Consider the following 16,582-nt stretch of genomic DNA (forward strand, 5'->3'; position numbering starts at 1 on the left):
AAGTAAACAAGACCAAAACGACAAAAATCCAACATACAAAAACTCATTAGAATGTCTTTAGAAAGGTTGTTGCAAAAATAAACTTGTAGATGATGAAATGCAACACTTTACTCACAAAGTACCTGGGATGCGTAATGTAAAACAAACAAGAGGGTCGCAGAGAAGGCGATGTGTTGATTCTTCCTGCGCTCCAGTTCCGATGCGATAAGTTTTCTGAGCCGCGACAGGCCCTGAGACATGCTTCTCCGGTAGCGTGATGACACCCTCGGTGACGGCAACACACTTCTCCGGTGTTGTGGCGACGATCAGTAGCAGCGCACTTCCTCAGTGATGCGAAGGCACTGCAACACACTTCTCCGGTGATGTGATGGCACCCTCTGTGCGGCGGCACGCTTCTCCCGTGATGCAACGGTAACCTCTGTTTCGCGGCACGCTTCTCCGGTGATGCGACGGCAAACAGCGACAGTCGTAACACGCTTCCTTGATGATGCGACAGCGGCTGCTGCAGCGGCATCACGCTTCTCTCTCATTGTGTCGCTCTTCCAGCTCCCAACAGCAAAAAGGCCTCACACACAGTTACAGGCCCTCCTGGCAGACTGGAACTCCCAGCAAGGAAGTTCAGGGAAGCTGGGGTCGAGCCCTTTTGTGCCTGGGACTTCAGAAACAGAAGGCCAGCTCTTCTCAGACCCTTGGAGACTTTTCTTCAGATGGACACAGCACACAGCAAAGTCATTCTTCTAGCAGAGGACACAGCAAACAGCAAAGTCCTTTGGTCCTCTCCTCAGTAGAAACAGCAACTGCAGGCCAACACCAGACGCGCAGCAAGCAGTACTTCTCCTCAGTTTCTTCAGCGGATCTTCTTTGGCAGAGATTCCTCTTGATCACGAAGTAGTCTAACTTTCAGGGGTTTCAGCTCTCATATTTATACCCCAAAAATCTTTCTTCTGTATGTGTGAGGGGTCCTGGACCCAGTCCAAACCAGTTCTGGGTGCACTCTGCCAGTGGGCAACTTCTCCATTTGTCAGTGTGGGCCAGGGTCATCAGACGCACCACAGGAGGTAGAGCCAGCATTGTGGAAGGCAGGCACAGCCCTATTTAGGCCCAGGTGCTACTCCTCCCATCACTCCAAATGCACATTGTAGTATTCAACCTAGTGCTGACTCACCCAGACTCCTGGAGCCACCCCAGCCCCAAACCAGATAGTCAATCCACAAACAGGAAGGGGCACACAGAAAGGTTGAACAAGAAAACAGCAGCTTTCTAAAAGTGCTATTTTCAAACACAGAATTTAAAAACCATCTTTGCTAAAAGATGTGTTATTAAATTCTGAGTTCAGGGATCCCAGATTCCAATGCTCTATCTCACTCCTATGGGAAGATATGCAGGTAAACATGTTACACAGCATTCCCCATTCTGGCCTATGGGCAAGAAAGCCTTTCAATAGTGAAAAACGAAATTGGCAGTAATTCACTATCTGGACATGTTACTCACACTAATACATGTCCTACCTTTCACATACACTGCACCCTGTCCAGGGGGGTATCTTGGGCCTACCATAGAGGTGTCCAATGTGTAAGAAAAGAGAAGGGTCAGGCCTTGCAAGTGGGTACACTGGCCAGGTCAACAGGGCAGTTAACAAACTGCGCACAGGCACTGCGGTGGCAGGCTTGAGACCTCTTTTCAGTGCTACTCATGTGGGTGGCACAATCAGTGCTGCAAGCCCACTAGTAGCATTGGAATTACCAGCTCTGGCACACTCAGTGCACTTTACTAGGGAGCTACTGGTAAAACAAGTAAGCCAATCATGGATAACCAATCACAATAATAATTTATACAGAGAGCTTATGCACTTTAGCACTGATCAGCAGTGGTTAAGTGCCCAGAGTCCTATAGCCAAGAACCACAGGTCAAGAAAAACAATGGAGGAAGAAGCAAAAAGTTTGGGGATAACCCAGCAACCATGCAGAAAGTGTGCACTATGTATTGTAGATGGAGATGAGGGGAGTGGAGCGCAGTGTTTTTTCAACTCCGTGGAACTTCGCATAGTGGCACTCCATCAACTCTGCCCAGGATTATTTCTGACTGTGCCAGAACCCAATTCATAACTCAAGGTTAACCCTACTAATCCATTGGGAGCTGTACTACCACTTGGTCTGTTGCTAGGGGGACTAAATACCTTAGGGGCAGAGGTAGTAGCTTCCTTGGTGTTGGCCTTAGGACAATTAGCATCCCTTGGCCTATGGCCTTTCTCCTTACACAGGTCGCAGCAAGGTTTCTTTTTAGAGTTTTGGGGCTCAACCCCAGAGGCAGGTTTTTGGGGTCCTTGAGAAGACTCCTTATTGTCATTACCCTTCTCCCACCCTTCTCTTGGGCCTTAGAAGAATATTGCCTTCTTGTGGTCACCTCCACCACCATTGTTTTTCTACTTAACCCTGGTGAGGACTCATTTGTCTGCCTTATTTCCCAATTCTTGGGCAGAGGTCAGATCAGAGTCCACCAGGTACAGGTGCAGTTGTGGATTCTGAACATTATTAAGGATGTGCTCCTTCATCTAAAAAATGTACAATCCCTCATAGCCCTGTACCTTGTTTCCACGAAGCCAGCCTTCCAGAGGCTTAATAGCATTGTTTATGAACTCTACCCAATCTTGAGTATGTGCCTACTGTGTGCCCCTAAACTTAACTCTGTACTGTTCTTTCGGTAAACCAAATCCATCTATGAGGGCACTCTTCAAGACTGAGTAATTATCAGCGTCCTCTTCTCTTACACTGAGGAGCTTGTCTCTTCCTTTTTTAGCAAAGAAAAGCCACAGGATAGCTTTCCACTGCTCTTGAGGGACCTTCTGTACTTCACAGGCCCACTCCAGAGAGTGATCCATTTATGGATATGATCCCCGTCCTGGTGAGGAGGTACTAACCTGCTCAGGTTCCTAGTATCAAAGTATGGTTCCCTTCAGGGGGTCTCCAACCAGTAGCTCGTGATCTATTGTAGTTCTCCAGCCACCTCTGAGTAGCTCACCTGTGTGCAGCCCAGCTGATTAAATTAGAAAGCTTTTGCTTGGTTGTGTTATTATACATATATTAAACATTGAAAATATACAACACTTATAACATAAGTAGCTCTCAATGGGTTTTATTGAACATAAGTAGCTCTCAGTGCAGAAAAGGTTGTCAACCGCTAATCTAGGTACACTAGTGCTGCCACCATGGGACTCTAGTCCTAAATTCTTCCTAGCCCTCTGGATTGCCAGGGTCTCTTTATCAAGGGCCAACTGTTCTTGTTTGAGATTGAGTCTAACTCTATCAAGTTTGATCAGGTAGTATTCCCTCTCTAAGGTGACCTTGCTTCTGCTAGAGACAGAGGTTCCTATGGAACTAATAGAAGCATTGGAATTGACAGAGTAGGATTTAGTCCTCCCCTGCATTCTCTGCAACCTCCCAAGAGGAACAAAGGTGGATCTACCTCTAGGGAGACCCTCTGTACTATCAGTACTATTCCCTTGGGGATCAGAGTTTACCAGGTTGGAGTCATCAGACTCCTCCTGGTCATGCTCAGAATTAAGGTCACACGGGCCAACCACTTCTGGAGCATCCCCTCTCACCACTTTGTCCTGATCTTCTGTTGGTCACCTCGGGTAAGCAGCACTAAGAGGTGCTTAGTGGTGTGGTTACTACCTGTCTTTAACTTTCAGAGAGGTGCACAGGATCCTTAGTTCCTCATACATAAGAACACTGTATCTAGGGGGTTGTGACCCACTGGGGTCCATAACTAAAGACATGGTGACTAGGTGTAGTGTGGTGTTGCACCTACCTACCCTAGTAAAAACGAAACTTCCAAAGACCCTTAACAACCAATCTAAAAGTTCAGTAGAACTTACTTGTTTACAAAAATATTTTATTTGTGCCTAATGCTAGTGGTGGTTTTTCATTTAATCCACACCTAGACCAGCTGGTAAAACAGTGCAGGCTTAAATCCCAACTGCTGCACACCAGTGTAGGAGGCAGGCTTAGTATATGTTTGTAGGAAAGTAGGATCTGCTTTCATGATTACTCCCACTTTTTGCTGGTCTTATTCTGTTTTCTGACTAGTCTGACTGGGATCCTGCTAATCAGAACCCCAGTCGCTGTGCTCTTTCCCTAAAGTTGACTATGATAAGTACTGTGGTACCTTCCCAATTGGGGTCTCCCATGGGCTTCAGCATGTAGTAAGCCACCCATGAGAGACCACACAAACTGTGACTACATGTATACCATTGCAGCATGTGTGAGCTGATGCTAGCATCACCACAACAGATATAAGTTTCCTTATATCTGAGGTCACTGCACTTAAAACCTATAAGTCACTCCTAAGGCAGGCCTTTCAACCCTGAAGGCAGGGTGCATGGCTGTAAGTGTGATGGTGCCCTGCACTAGCAGGACACCCCATACAAACCCAGGAGTCAACTCTCCAGGCTTTGTAAGTGTGGTAAGCCATTTTAAACATACAGTGTTGGATGTAGGATCTCATGTACTGGAGAGCCACCCTATTTATCGGTATCAGCCTTTCAGGGTCTAACAGCAAGCTAGTGCTGCTGCCCACCCCAGATACGATTCTGCCCTCCTGCATTTTGAGCCAGGCCCGAGCAGGGGAAGGTAGAACAATAGGTTTCCTGCCACTAGGAGGTGTGACCACCTCCCAGACATGACTTATTGTATTGGGCTGGGGTGGGGTGGGGTGGGGGTGCTTGCAAGCGCCACCAGACTGCTTTGAAGGGCACATTTGGTGCCCTCCTTGCATACTCCAATTGAATCCAGTTCTGGGAGCTGTTGGCTCCCGCTCTGGCGCGAAACTGAGCAAATGACATGGGAGTCTTTTCCCCTCTAGGAGGGACCCCTGATTCGTCCCAACACTTTTCTTTGGGTACTTAAGGGCTTACCTGTGGGTGGCTCTTCAGATTTGTTGTGGGACAAGATTCAGATCCGAAACCCCTTCTACCATTTGGGCACTCTGGATTTCAGTTTGGGAACCAAAACTGCATCTAGGAAAGCTCCTGCTGCTCTTGGTCTTGTCATCCTGCCAGTCTTCTGAATCATTTGTGCCTGTGCTCCACCCAGGCTCTTCTCCAGGCCTGTGGGCATGAAGAACATCTGAAGGAATTTCCCTTGGAGTGAAGGAGTCACTCTCGTGCATCTGCTGGCATCGCAACCAAGATGACCGGTCTGCTTCTCCTGACATCCCACGGACTTCCGAAAGGCTCAGCAACACAGGTGGTGGTTTTATAACTCCCTTGAGGCCTGCACTGTCTCCGCAGCAAGTTTGAGGACAGTATCCTTCGTAAGAACCGCTAGAACAGAACCTCTGTGCACCGCATCAACTTGCAATTGCCAAGACTTGTTGGTTCTTTCCTCCATCTTCGGGCCACAAGAATCTCCAGGCTCCAGCATCTCTTCCTGCCAAGGTCTTCATCCTCACCACATCCTCTGCAACGAGGGCCTGCATCCCCGGTGTACTGCTCAAAGTCCTCTTGCTACTACTGTGCCTTCGGCCTGTTGGTCCTCTTGAGGGTCTTTTTTGGCTTCAGTGGGCTCCCCTGGTTGATCGGTCCTTGCTCTGACTCTCCTGCACTTGGTAAGTCCCTAGGCTCTTGTTGGTCCAGATACTGCACCTTCATTCTCTTCCATGTCTGTTGCTGCTGCCAAGGCACATCTGACTTTTGAACAGCTCATGAACGGCTCCTGGTCAGCGTCGCCTGGTGCTCACAGTGACAAGGTCACCATCAACCCTCCTGCATCTTCCCACAGTGATGGTCATTGGTCTTCCGTCCCTGCTGGTCACTCCCAAGTGGCATGGACTCTGTCCCCTCTGCTCGCAAGTACTCCTCTTCAAGAATCCACCCTTGGGTTCCACTGGGCTTTTTCACATTCTTCGCCAGCGGCATTTTCACTGAAGTCCTCATTGCGGTTTCCGACATCACTTCAAACCTATGCACTCAGCTTCCCTGGTGTAGGTATCCTTGTTCCTGGGGTATCCACGGATGGGGTAACTCTCCAACCTTCCATCTTCCACGAAGTTTCTTCAGGGTCCTCTGGGTAGGGTCCTTCTTCTTGAAAACTGCAACAGCGACTTTCCTATTGACTGGCATTGAGTGCGCAGCTGTGTTTACCCATTGTACACATCCTCCTTGGGGTTTCTCTGTACTTACCTCGGGTGGTCCGTTGGGACCCCAGTTCTTCTAAGTCTGCACACAGCCTCCGTGGGTTCCTGGGTACTCACTTCGGGTGGTTCCTGGGGTCCCCAGCTTCTCTAAGTCTTCTGGGTCAAATCTTGACTTCAGTTGCAGTTCGTATTTCACTTTATTAGTATATGGTTTGGTCTACCCGTGGAGACCTCATTGTATTTGTGCTACTTACCTGTTCTACTTTTGAAATATTGTGTGTATTGTGTTTATATCTACGGGTAGGAGATATACCAATGTGTTAGTGAGTGTGTAGAATACATAACTATTTTTATATCTACACTGTGTGGTTCCTTTTTGCTCAACCTATACTATATGATTAGTTCTTGTAAAACAAGCTGCTCAACACTCCTTCTGGACTAAGCCTGAAGCCTGATGGCTGTTCTCCACAGATACCACTTAAAGAGATTTCTATGGTTGTCTAAGTCCACTAAACTCACCATACGGGGTGTCTGGATTAGTGCAGAGTGCTTCAATTGAATAAGTGCTTTATCAGCTTTATCATAAAGAAAATGCCCCCTAGACCATCAATCTATTACTATTCTGAAGAAAAAAAACAGTAACTTGTTTCTACAACCGTCATTGACTTGACTGCTAATAATTAAAAAATATTTCAATTGTGCGCACAACAAACTTTAGATCGCGCCAATAGAATTAATTATGACATTGATTGTGAAATCAGTAAATAACTGGAAAAAAACAAGGTATCTTTATTTTCAATTCATTTTTGTTTTATGTGATAAACAAACCAAACATTGTACATTTGCTTTTTTTGATTTGAAACTAAAAACATGTATAGACCAATATACAATACATAAATTCAAACATAGACTTACAAAATATATGATCGAAAAAACGTACAATGACAACATTACATGTCTAGTGTCCAACACTGTCATATTAATAGGGCAAGTTACAATTTTTACCCTCTTATCTGCAGTATGACCTAATACTGCTTGGCCCTATTTTGAAAGGTGATCGGAGCTTGTTATACACATGGAATCATAGATTTTAATCATTGATAGTACACTCATATGCACCAATTTATACAGTAAGTAACAGCTCTTGGCCACGCTCATAGATGTACCATACGCCGCTGCATTTCGACCTTCACCGTGGGCCAGTGGTGTGTTTAAAAGAAGGTCTTCCTCAGGGCTGTGTGCTTAATGGACACTGTATAAAATATTAAATCAAATAATTATTATCTGGGGAGTAACCTTGTATTACTATACTCTCTGTATGTAGCATGTGTTATTCAAGTAAGTGTGGAGACATACCATTGAAACTGCTGGATACAGCTACTTGTCAGAAATGTATGAACATTTCTTTGGTCGATGGGTCATTCTGTATATTAATTTCATCATTAAACCCTACATTGGAAAGGGGTTAATAACAGAGTTGAGTCCTGTTATCAAACGTGACTTTGGTTATATACTTTTTTCATGACGAAAAGAATACAATTTAGAAGGAGTAAGAGCATACCTTCTGCCAGAGTGGAATTATGCGTATCCAAGAGAGGTTTGTTTTTTACCTTGGATCTTACTGTGAATCAAAAGGGATAATGTCACCTGTCTTTTGTCGTCAAGGAGTAAAAGGTGATGTTAATATAATGCATGTCTTACATGCATGTTGGAGAGTGCACTTCACGTGTACTTTGACCTAGCATTACCCAAGTGCTTTTTGTCAAAAACCTGAAAACAACGGCCTGCTTTAACTTAAGGTATTGGGTAACAGGTAATCTAGGAGTGGATTAAATGAAAAACCTTCACTAGCATTTGCCACACATAAAATATTTTTGTAGACAAGTAAGTTCTGCTAAACTTTTAGATTGGTAGTTGAGGGTCTAGCACAACCTTTTCTCCAAACTTAGGAAGTTTAGTTTTCACTAGGGTAGGTAGGTGCACATTACACCTAGATACCATGTCTTTAGTTATGGAACCCAGTGGATCCCAACCCTCTAGATACAGTAATCTTAGGTTCCAGGAACTAAGAACCCTGTGTACCTCTACAAAGTTAAAGACAGGTAGAAACCCCACCACTAAGCACCTCTTAGAGGTGCCTATACTGGATGACCTCCAGAATCCTGATAGGTCAGAGGAGCAAGACAAAGTAGGTGGGGATGCTCCAGAAGATGGGTCAGGAGGGTTTGCCTCTAGTGACCTTAATTAAGAGCATGCACAGGTGGAGTCTATTGACTCCACCCTGGTGAACTCTGATTTCCCCCAGGGAATACTACTGATGGTACAGAGGGTGTCCCTAGAGTTGGGTCCACCTTTGTTCCTTCTGGGACGGTGCAGAGAATGCAGGGGAGGTCTAGATCTTCCTCTGTCCATTCCAATGCTTATGTTAGTTTCATCGGGAACTCTATCTCTAGCAGGACTCTTTGGAGAGGAAATACCATCTGATCAAACTTGAGAGAGTTAGACTCAAGCTCAAGCAAGAACAGTTGAACCTTGAAAAAGAGACCCTAGAAGTCCAGAGGGTTAGGAAAAAATTTGACTAGAGTCCAATGGTGGCAGCACTAGTATACCTAGATTAGCGATTGACACACTTTTCTGTACTGTGAGCTACTTATGTTCAACGAAACCCATTGAGAGCTACTAATGTTATTAGTCTAGTATATTTTCAACCCTGGCATCATGGAAGCAAGGTACAGGACTATGAGGGATTGTACAATTTGTTGATGAGGGAGCACATGCTTAATAATTGTCAGAATCAATAACTGCACCAGTAACTGGTGGACTCTGATCTGACTTCTCCCTAAGAATTGGGAAAGAAAGCAGACAAATAGGTCTGCACCAGGGTTAAGCAGAAAGACCATGGTGGTGGTGTTGACCAGAAGAAGCAAGATTCATCTAAGTCTTAAGAGAATGGTGGGGAGAAGTATAAAGGCAAAAAGAAGTCTTCACAAAGTCCCCAAAAATCTAACTCTGGGGTGAGTTTCAAAACTCCAATAATGGAAAAAAAAACTTTGGTGCTACCCGTGTAAAGAAATAGGTGACAAGCCAAGGGATGCTAAATATCCTAAGGCCAGCTCCAAAGAAGCTACTACTACAGTCCCATAGGCAACTGCTCCCCCTAGCACCAGTACAAGCAGTAGTACAGTTCCCAGTGGATTAGTTGGGTTAACCTTGGGTTCTGAAATAGGTTCTGGCCTAGTCAGAACACCCACTCAGGCTGTCCTTGTCTGTGACAGTGGTATGGACTCTACTAGTAAGCCCCACTAACTTGGACAAGTACAGGCAACAGCCTCTGATTAATGGAAAAGAAGTTATGTCTTACAGGCATACAGGGGCCAGTGTCACAATGGTGACAGGATACATGTGTACCCTGAACAGATCATACTTGTTCAGTTGTACCAACTGATTAACACCAGCAAGGTCAGGACTGATCACTCCTTGGCAGTTGTGAATCTCTGTTGGGGAGGAGTAACTGGCTCTAAAACAGTTGTAATTTCTCCTGACCTACCTGTATATTGGCTGTTGGGCAATGATCTAGAAACCTCAGCCTGCTAGAATTCAGGATACATGCAGAGATAATGGGAATCCCTGCCAGTGCATTTGCTGTCACCAGGGCTCAGGCCAAACAGCTAACTAAGTACTGAGGGAGCGAGGGAGCACTGTATCCTGAAAGAATGGACCAGCTGGCTCCTAATAGAAGGAGCAGAAAGGTAAAGATGTATCTTCCCCCGAACTTCCACTGATAATCAGTCTCCCTAGGGAGATGATCTCAGTCCCATTGAAGGAACTGACCCAGAGGAACTTGGGCCTGTCCATGCAGAGTTCTTGGGGGCAGGCTGGATTTCCAGGGCAGACTTGAGTTTGGGGCAGAAATGTGCCCCTCGCTTCAACGGCTCAGACAGCAAGCTGATGCTGAGGAAGCAGGGAATGTCAGTGGGTCCCATATGATCTATTTGAAAGATGATGTTGGTCCCTTAAACCCTCCAACAGATCTGGACACAGTCACATCCTAGTGTTGGTGGACAGTGCCACTAGGTATCCAGAGGCTATTCCTCTTAAAACCATTTCAGCTCCTGTAGTGCCTAAGGCCCTTCTGGGAGTCTTTCCTAGAGTGGGTTTTCTTAAGGTGGTCTTAACAGACAAGGGCACAAACTTCATGTCCAGTTATATTACTGCCATATGGAAGAGTGTTGAGTAAACTTCAAGTTTACCACACCCTACCATCTACAATGCAATGGGCTTGCTGAAAATTCCAACAAGACCCTCAAGGGCGTGATCATGGGGCGCTCAGAAAAACTCAGGCGAAAATGGGATGTCTTACTATCCTGCTTTGTTTGGGCATCCAGTTAGGTGTCTATTGTGTCTGGTGAAGGTGGAGTGGGAGCAGCCTCTCAAACCCCATAAACAGGGTATTGTGGACTATGTCCTTGGCCAGCGTTCACATAGGGCTGAGTACATGAAGAAGGCCATCAAAAGCCTTGAGGCCAGCCAGGAGCTTTAGAAAGCTTGGCACAACCAAAAAGCTGTGCTGACAGTTTACCAGCCAGGACAGATAGTGTGGGTGTTGGAGGCTGTGGCTCTAGTACCTCCACAGGACAAGTGTAGTGAACCCCACACCATTCTTGAGAAAAAAGGTGAGGTCTCCTAGTTGGTTGACCTAGGTACTCCTAGAAGTCCCCACAGGGTACTTCATGGGAACTGCCTAAAACCTTTTGTTGACAGGGCTGACATGAGATGCTCATGTCCACTGACGAGGGACAGGAGGAAGAAAGAGACCCTCTCCTTAATCTCCTCTCTCAGGACCCTGTTGATGGGTCTGTTGATGGGTCAGCTGATGGAGTTGACTGGGTAGGCAGTCTCACTGACCAGCAGCAAGCTGATTGCAGTAAAGTCCTCAAGCAGTTTTCTCACACTCCCAGTCAAACCACCTGGTGTCTCCATGAAGTGGATACAGGTGACAGTCTGCCTGTGAATAATACAATTTACAGACAGCCTGACCATGTCAGAGACTGCACCAGGACTGAGTTCCAAAAGATGCTGGAGTTGGGGGTCATTGAGCCTTCGGATAGCCCTTGGGCTAGTCCAGTAATCCTTGAGCCAAAACCTCACACCAAAGATGGTAAGAGAGAGATAAGGTTTTATGTATGCTACGGAGACCTCAATCCAGTCACTAGGACTGAGGCCCATCCAATTCCAAGGGCAGATGAGCTAATTGATACTTTGGCCTCAGCCAGGTATCTGAGAACATTTGGCCTGCCTGCTGGCTACTGATAAATCAGACTCTCTGAGGAGGCCTAGCCCAAAATGGCATTTTCAATCCCTATTGGGCATTATCACTTTATTGTGATGTTTTTGGTATGAGAAATTCACCTGCCACCTTCCAGAGGCTGGCTGGCTGGTAAACAAAGTCCTAACAGGCCTGGTAGCCTATAAAGCAGCATATCTTGATGATATTGCTGTCTTTAGGATCAACTGGTCCACCTCAGGTATATTCTAGAGGCCCTGCAAAATGGAGGCCTCACTATCAAGGCCAGAAAGCACCAGATAGGGCAGAGTAAGGTTGTATACTTGGGTCACCTGGTAGGTGGAGGCCAAGTTCAACCATTGGAGAGCAAAATGCAGAGCGTAATGGACTGGGTTGCTTCAACTATCCAGACTCATGTCAGAACTGTCTTGAGCCTGACTGGGTACTACAGGAGGTTTGTTAAAGGCTATGGGTCCATAGAGTCTAACGTTAATGATCTCAGCTCCATGAGAATGCCTACGAAGGTTCAGTGGACAGTTAGCTTTCAAAAAGCATTTGATGACCTGAAGCAGACCATGAGCACTGCTCCCATTCTACAATGTACTCATTATTCCAAAACCTTCATTGTCCAGACAGATGCTTCTGAGATAGGTTTGTCACACCTTAATGCAGCGGTCCGTGGGGGTTGTATAGGAAAGTAGTATCTGCTTTCATGGTTACCCCCAATTTTTTGTTGGTGTCATTCTGTTTTCTGACTAGTCTGACTGGGAACCTACTAATCAGGAGCTCAGTTACTGCACTGTCTCCCTAAATTTGACGATGGTAAGTACTTTGGTAACTCCCTAATGAGCTACTGGTGTACCCTTCTAAGTCCCTAATATATGGTACTAATGTACCTAGGGCATAGGTACACCAGGGGTGGGTTGCCACATATATGATGCCACCCATGAGAGATCACTCAAACTGTGACTACAGGCCTTCCGTTGCAGCCTGTGTAAGCTGGTGCTAGCACCACTCACTCAAGTTTCCTTATATTTTAGGTCACTGCACTTAACAGCTATAAGTCACCCCTAAGGCAGGCTTTTCAATCGTGAAGGCAGGGTGCTTGGCTATAAGTGTCAGGGTGGCCTGCATGAGCAGGAAACCCCCTACAAACCCTGGAATCAATTCTCCAGTCTTTGTAAGTACGGTCAGTCATGTTAAACATATAGTAGACAGCAAGTCAATTACAAGATGTCTAACTTTATGTTGGCAGCACCGCAACCCGTCATGTTTGGTATCAAACATGTTGGAATCCTACCCCAATACCGACTGCAGTGTTGGATGTAGGATCCCATTTAGTGCTAGTGCTGCTGCCGACCACAGACACGATTCTGCCGCACTGCTGCTAAGCTGAGCTCAAGCAGAGTAAGGTAGAACAATAGGTTTACTGTCAGAGGGAGGTGTGACCACCTCTCAGACAGGACTTAGTGCATTAGGCTGGGGTGAGGGTTTATGCTAGGCCACCAGACTGCTTTTAAGGGCACAGTTGGCGCCCTCCTTACATATTCCAGTTGACATCAGTCCAGGGAGCCTTTGAATCCTGCTCTGGTGAGAAACTGGACGAAGGACATGGGAGTATCCTCCCCTCTGTCAAGCCCATTTTCTGGGAGAGACCCGAAAATCGTCCCAACACTTTTTTTTGGTTACTTAAGGGCTTACCTGTAGGTGGCTCTTCAGATTTGTCGTGGGAGAAGATTCAGATCCAAAACCACTTCTACATCTACCGTCTGGGTACTCTGGACTTCGTTGGACTGCATTTGGGGAGACTCCTGCTGCTCCTGATCTTGTTGTCCTAACATTCTTCTGCGTGGTCTTGTGACTGTGCTCTACCCAGGTTCTTCTCCAGGCCTGTGGGCATTCAGAATAACCGAAGGAATATCCCTTGAAGTGAAAGATTCACAGCCTCTATCGGGTTCCTGGGTACTTACCTCGTGTGGTTCCTTGGTTCCCCAGCTCTTCTTAGTCTTCTAGGTCAAGTCTCGACTTCGGTCGCAGTTCGCATTCCACATTATTAGTATATGGTTTGGTTTCACCCTGGAGATCACTGTTTATTTGTGCTACTTAACTCCTTTTGAAATATTGTGTGTATTTTGTTTATATCTCCAGGTAGGAGATATACCAATGTGTTAGTGACTGTGTATAATAAATACTATTTTTATAAATACACTTTGTAGTTGTTTTTCATTTAACCTACACTACATGATTAGTTCAGGTAAAACAAGCTGCTTAACACTCCTGGACTAGGCTTGCTCTCCACAGCTACCACTTCGAGAACTTTCTATGGTTGTGAGACCACTAAAATCACCATAAGGGTTGACTGGATGAATGCAGGGTACTTCACTTAAATAAGTATGCACCATATACTAAGCCAGCCTCCTACAATGGTGCACACTTATTTAAATGAAGCACCCGGCACTAATGCAGACAGCTCTCTAAGTGTTAGCTGTGGAGATCAGCCTTCAGGCTTAGTCCAGAAGAGTGTTAAGCAGCTTGTTTTTACCAGAACTAATCACGTAGTGTAGGTTAAACAAAAGAAAAACACACAGGGTAGTAATAAATATAGTTATATTTATTATTCACAGTCACTAACACATTAGTATGTCTCCTACCCAAAGATACCAACACAATACACACAATATTTGAAAGGAAATAGGTAAGTAATAACAAATACACAGTGGTCTCCAGTAGGAGACCAAACCATATACTAAAGAAGTGGAATGCGAACTGTGACTGAAGTCAAGACTTGACCCAGAAGGATCAGAAGAGCTGGAGACTCAAGGAACCACCCAAGGTAAGTACCCAGGAAACCCACGGAGGCCGGTGCAGAGTGGAAACAAAATTGCATTCTAAAATGCAAGTCAATGGGAATGTTGCGGTTGCAGTTTTCAAGAAGGACCCTTCCCAGTGGACCCTGAAGAAACCCTGAGATAGATGGAAGTTTGGAGAGTCACCCCACCCATAGATATCCCAGAAATCAGGATACCTACACTAGGTGAGCGGGGTGCATAGGTGCGAAGTGACATTAGAAACCGCCCTAGACCACAATGGAGGACTTCATTAAAGATGCCGCTGGCAAAGAAGGTGAAAGAGTCCGGTGGCACCCAAGAATGGATTCTTGAATAGAAGTATCTGCAAGTAGAGGAGACAGAGTTTATGCCACTCAGGAGTGGCCATGATGCACGGAAGACCAATGACCACCGATGATGAAAGATTGACTGTGACTTTGTCGCTGCAGTTGTGAGGACCAGGCAATGCTGTGGAAGACCAAGTGACACTCACGAGCTGTCACACATTGGAAGTCAAGACCAGGGGATTGGTGTCCGGCAGGAGCACCAACAACTCTTGGCAGCAGCAAAAGACATGGAAAATGAAGAAGGTGAAGAGTCGAAACCAGCAAGGTTCAAGGGACTCACCAAGTGCAGGAGAGTCAGAGCAGGTCCTAAGCAAGCAGAGGAGACCACTGAAGCCAAAGAAGACCCTCAAGAGGACTCACAGGCTGAAGGGACAGGAGTTACAAGAAAACCTCGAGCAGCTCACCAAGGATGCAGGTCCACAGTGCAGGCAATAAAGAGAGGATGACGAGCTTGGTAGCAAAATATGCTGGAGGCTGGAGCTTCCTATAGCCCGAAGATCTCTGCAGGGCAGAGTCAACAAGCCTTGCCAATGGCAAGTCGATGCTGTGCACAGGGGTACTGTTCCAGCGGTTTCAATGAGGGATACTGGCCTCAAAATTGCTGAGAAGACAGTGCAGGCCTCAAGGGAGTTGTGGAATTGCCACCTGTGTTGCTGAGCCTTTCGAAGTCTGTGGGACCTCAGGAGCAGCAGAGCGTTCAGGTTCATTGCAAGTGGTGCCTTCACTCCAAGGAAGATTACTTTGGCTGCCTTTGATGCCCACAGGCCCAGAGAAGACCCTGGATGAAGCACAGGCACAGACAACACAGAAGACTGGCAGGACAATGACACCAGGAGCAGCAGGAGTCTTCAGTGATGCAGTCTCAGTTCCAGGCAAAGTCCAATGAAGTCCAAGGTGCCCAGGCAGTTGAAGTGGGTTCGGATCTGAATCTTGTCCCATGACGAATCTGAAGAGCCATCCATAGGTAAGCCCTTAAGTACCCAAGGGAAAGGGTTGAAAAGATCCAGGGATCGCTCCCAGAGGAGGGGCTAGACAGAGAGGAGGATACTACCATGTCCTTTGTCCAGTTTCATGCCAGAGCGGGAGCCAACAGCTCCCTGAACTGGTTCAAAATGGAGAATGCAAGGAGGGCACCAAATGTGCCCTTCAAAGCAGTCTGGTGGTGCTGGCAAGCACCCCTACTCCAGCCCAATACACTAAGTCCCGCCTGGGAGGTGGTCACACCTTCCTGTGACAGGAAACCTATTGTTCTACCCTACCCTGCTCAAGCTCAGCTCTGCATCAGGAGGCAGAATTATGTCTGTGATTGTCTGGAGCATTAGAATGCTGTTAGACCCTGAAAGGCTGGTACCAGGAATCGGGGGGCTCCCTAGCAGAGCCCATCAGTACACTGGAATCGGTGTTGGGATAGGATTCCAACATGTTTATTACCAAACATGACCAGTTTCAGTGCAGCCAATATATAAGTAGACATCTCGTAATTGACTTGATGTCCACTATATTTATTAAAGCACTGACCGCACTTAAAAATCCTGGAGAATGAACTCCGGGTTTTTCAGGAGGTGTCATTCTCATGCAGGGCATCTGCACACTTATAACCTAGCACCCTGCCTTCAGGATTGAACGGCCTGCCTTAGGGGTGACTTATAGGTTTTAAGTGCAGTGACCTCAGATATAAGGAAACTTATATCTGTTGTGAGTGGTGCTTGTACCATCTCACTCAGGCAGCAATGGCATGCCTGTAGTCACAGTTTAAGTGGTCTCTCATGGGTGGCATAATACATGCTGCAGCCCCTGGTAGACCGCTTGTGTACCTATGCCCTGGGTAACTTAGTATCATATGCTATGGACTTAGAAGAGTACACCAATAGTCAATAAGGAAGGTACCAAAGTACTTACCATAGTCAAATTTCCATATTTAGGGAAAAGGCACATTGGCTGGGGTCCTGATAGGCAGGATCCCAGTAGGACTGGTCAGAATACAGAAT

The sequence above is a fragment of the Lissotriton vulgaris genome, chromosome 10 (assembly GCF_964263255.1).
Source record: "Lissotriton vulgaris chromosome 10, aLisVul1.2, whole genome shotgun sequence".
NCBI classification, from domain to species: domain Eukaryota; kingdom Metazoa; phylum Chordata; class Amphibia; order Caudata; family Salamandridae; genus Lissotriton; species Lissotriton vulgaris.